Here is a 2,500-nt window from a genome sequence, read left to right on the forward strand (position 1 = left end):
CTTTAACCTATAAAGTGGATATGGACTTGCAATTATAACATGGAATCTCTACACACCCCATGAGCTCGATCCAATCCACGCACACGAGTTGCCTGAGTAGCGACAGGTATACCGATGTGCAATACGTATCCGGCCACGGCACGGAACGAACGGGAACTGTGGTGCAGACATACAAAGAGTTAAGCCTACTAGTCATTAACTCTAAGGACGGGGCCATGGGGCGGTACGCAAAGGATACGGATGAGCGAGTATGCAGGCCCAATACTCAATAGCTCGATCCGATCCAAGCACATGAGTTGACTGCGGCGCCAGGTTAACCAATGTGCTAGATTCTATTTGGCCAGTAGAATCTTGTGTCTTACGCGATTTGATACCAAGACACCAGAACGAAAGTTAGTTGAAGAGTGATTAAACTCTTATGAAGAATGGTTGTGCAATCACAACTTATGACTTTAACCTATAAAGTGGATATGGACTATCAATTATAACATGGAATCTCTACACACCCCATGAGCTCGATCCAATCCACGCACACGAGTTGCCTGAGTAGCGACAGGTATACCGATGTGCAATACGTATCCGGCCACGGCACGGAACGAACGGGAACTGTGGTGCAGACATACAAAGAGTTAAGCCTACTAGTCATTAACTCTAAGGACGGGGCCATGGGGCGGTACGCAAAGGATACGGATGAGCGAGTATGCAGGCCCAATACTCAATAGCTCGATCCGATCCAAGCACATGAGTTGACTGCGGCGCCAGGTTAACCAATGTGCTAGATTCTATTTGGCCAGTAGAATCTTGTGTCTTACGCGATTTGATACCAAGACACCAGAACGAAAGTTAGTTGAAGAGTGATTAAACTCTTATGAAGAATGGTTGTGCAATCACAACTTATGACTTTAACCTATAAAGTGGATATGGACTATCAATTATAACATGGGGCACACACCATGTTCTCGATCCAATCCACGCACACGAGTTGCCTGAGTAGCGACAGGTATACCGATGTGCAATACGTATCCGGCCATAGGCACGGAACGAACAGGAACTGTGGTGCAGACATACAAGGGCCATGGGGCGGTACGCAAAGGATACGGATGAGCGAGTATGCAGGCCCAATACTCAATAGCTCGATCCGATCCAAGCACATGAGTTGACTGCGGCGCCAGGTTAACCGATGTGCTAAGAGAGTTGTTCCTGGGCCTTCAAAGTGACTTCAAAACTATCTTAGCGAATGGTGGCCATGGGCGTAGACATGAGCCACAAGTCACAAGGCCTGGGACTATTGGGTAATAAAGACAACTTAGTCAGAAAGTTAGTCTTTGGACGTACCACCGGGATTGTGTTACATTGGGAACCTTACTATAAAACCCTAGGCAGGGGATCACTCGGCTCATGGATCGATGAAGACCGCAGCTAAATGCGCGTCACAATGTGAACTGCAGGACACATGAACACCGATAAGTTGAACGCATATTGCGCGTCGGACGATTAAACCCGGCCGATGCACACATTCTTGAGTGCCTATCAATTCCTTGATATACAACAAACCAAACTTCAGGGTGGAGCGTGCCACAATAGAACACTATGGCGAGCAGCCCGTCTAGTGTCGTGGGGGAAACACGCTTCCACACTGTGCATAATGGCGTGCTCGGGACCTTTGTTGGGACCGCAGGGCGCTGAAAGTAAAGGGGTGAACCGCATAAATCGCACGCACGTAAACGCGCACACACACAAATAGAGTGAGACGTATCGTAGGATACCGCTAAGAGTACGTTGTGAAACATGGGGAAATTCAATCGAAAACCTCTTTGATGTCCAAGAATTCGTTGACCGTATCCGTCGTAATACTGGATCAACGTGCTTGGGGGAAAACGTCAAAGGGTTTTATAATAGTGGTGCATGATTAACCCATCGATGCCCGAGGGGAACATGTTGTCCAATACAATAGTGGTGCAGTTGGCTCGACATGCTCGGGGGGAGACATCGTGGGTCCAAGTCGACCAAGTCGACCGGGAGTTGTTGTTGAGAGATCGAATCAAAACGATGCCGAGCGGAACTCGTTGTCCTTATTGGAGTGATATTCGGACAACGTGCTCGGGGGGGCCATCGTTGATTCAAAAATGACCGTAAATTGCCCAATCCGTGTGTGTGTGTGTGTGAAGTGTTGTTGCGTATATATCGGTTCGCTATGCCCCGGGTTCGAAACGAATGGAATGTGACTGATTTTGTTGTAGGCCTCAAGTGATGTGAGACAACCCCCAGAATTTAAGCATATTAATAAGGGGAGGAGAAGAAACCAACCGGGATTCCCTGAGTAGCTGCGAGCGAAACGGGAGAAGCTCAGCACGTAGGGACGGTGTGTAACTGCACCTGTCCGATTCCGTGTACTGGAACGACCATTATCTACTATGCACGGTGCAAACAGTTCAAGTTCAACTTGAAGGTGGCTCATCTACCCAGAGAGGGTGATAGGCCCGTAGAACGGCACTAACCC

At 48.4% G+C, this 2,500-nt stretch overlaps 1 non-coding gene and 1 pseudogene across 1 annotated transcript; both read left to right on the top strand.

Moving 5' to 3' along the window:
- Positions 1-1,371: 1,371 nt before the first annotated feature.
- On the top strand, positions 1,372-1,529 carry LOC125773987 (5.8S ribosomal RNA). Its single transcript, XR_007420515.1, has one exon. It is a non-coding gene; the product is annotated as a 5.8S ribosomal RNA (ribosomal RNA).
- Positions 1,530-2,238: 709 nt separating this feature from the next.
- Positions 2,239-2,500, top strand: part of LOC125773981 (large subunit ribosomal RNA) — a 6,755-nt pseudogene continuing 6,493 nt past the window's right edge.

The sequence above is a fragment of the Anopheles funestus genome, assembly GCF_943734845.2.
Source record: "Anopheles funestus chromosome X unlocalized genomic scaffold, idAnoFuneDA-416_04 X_unloc_69, whole genome shotgun sequence".
In the NCBI taxonomy this organism is placed as follows: domain Eukaryota; kingdom Metazoa; phylum Arthropoda; class Insecta; order Diptera; family Culicidae; genus Anopheles; species Anopheles funestus.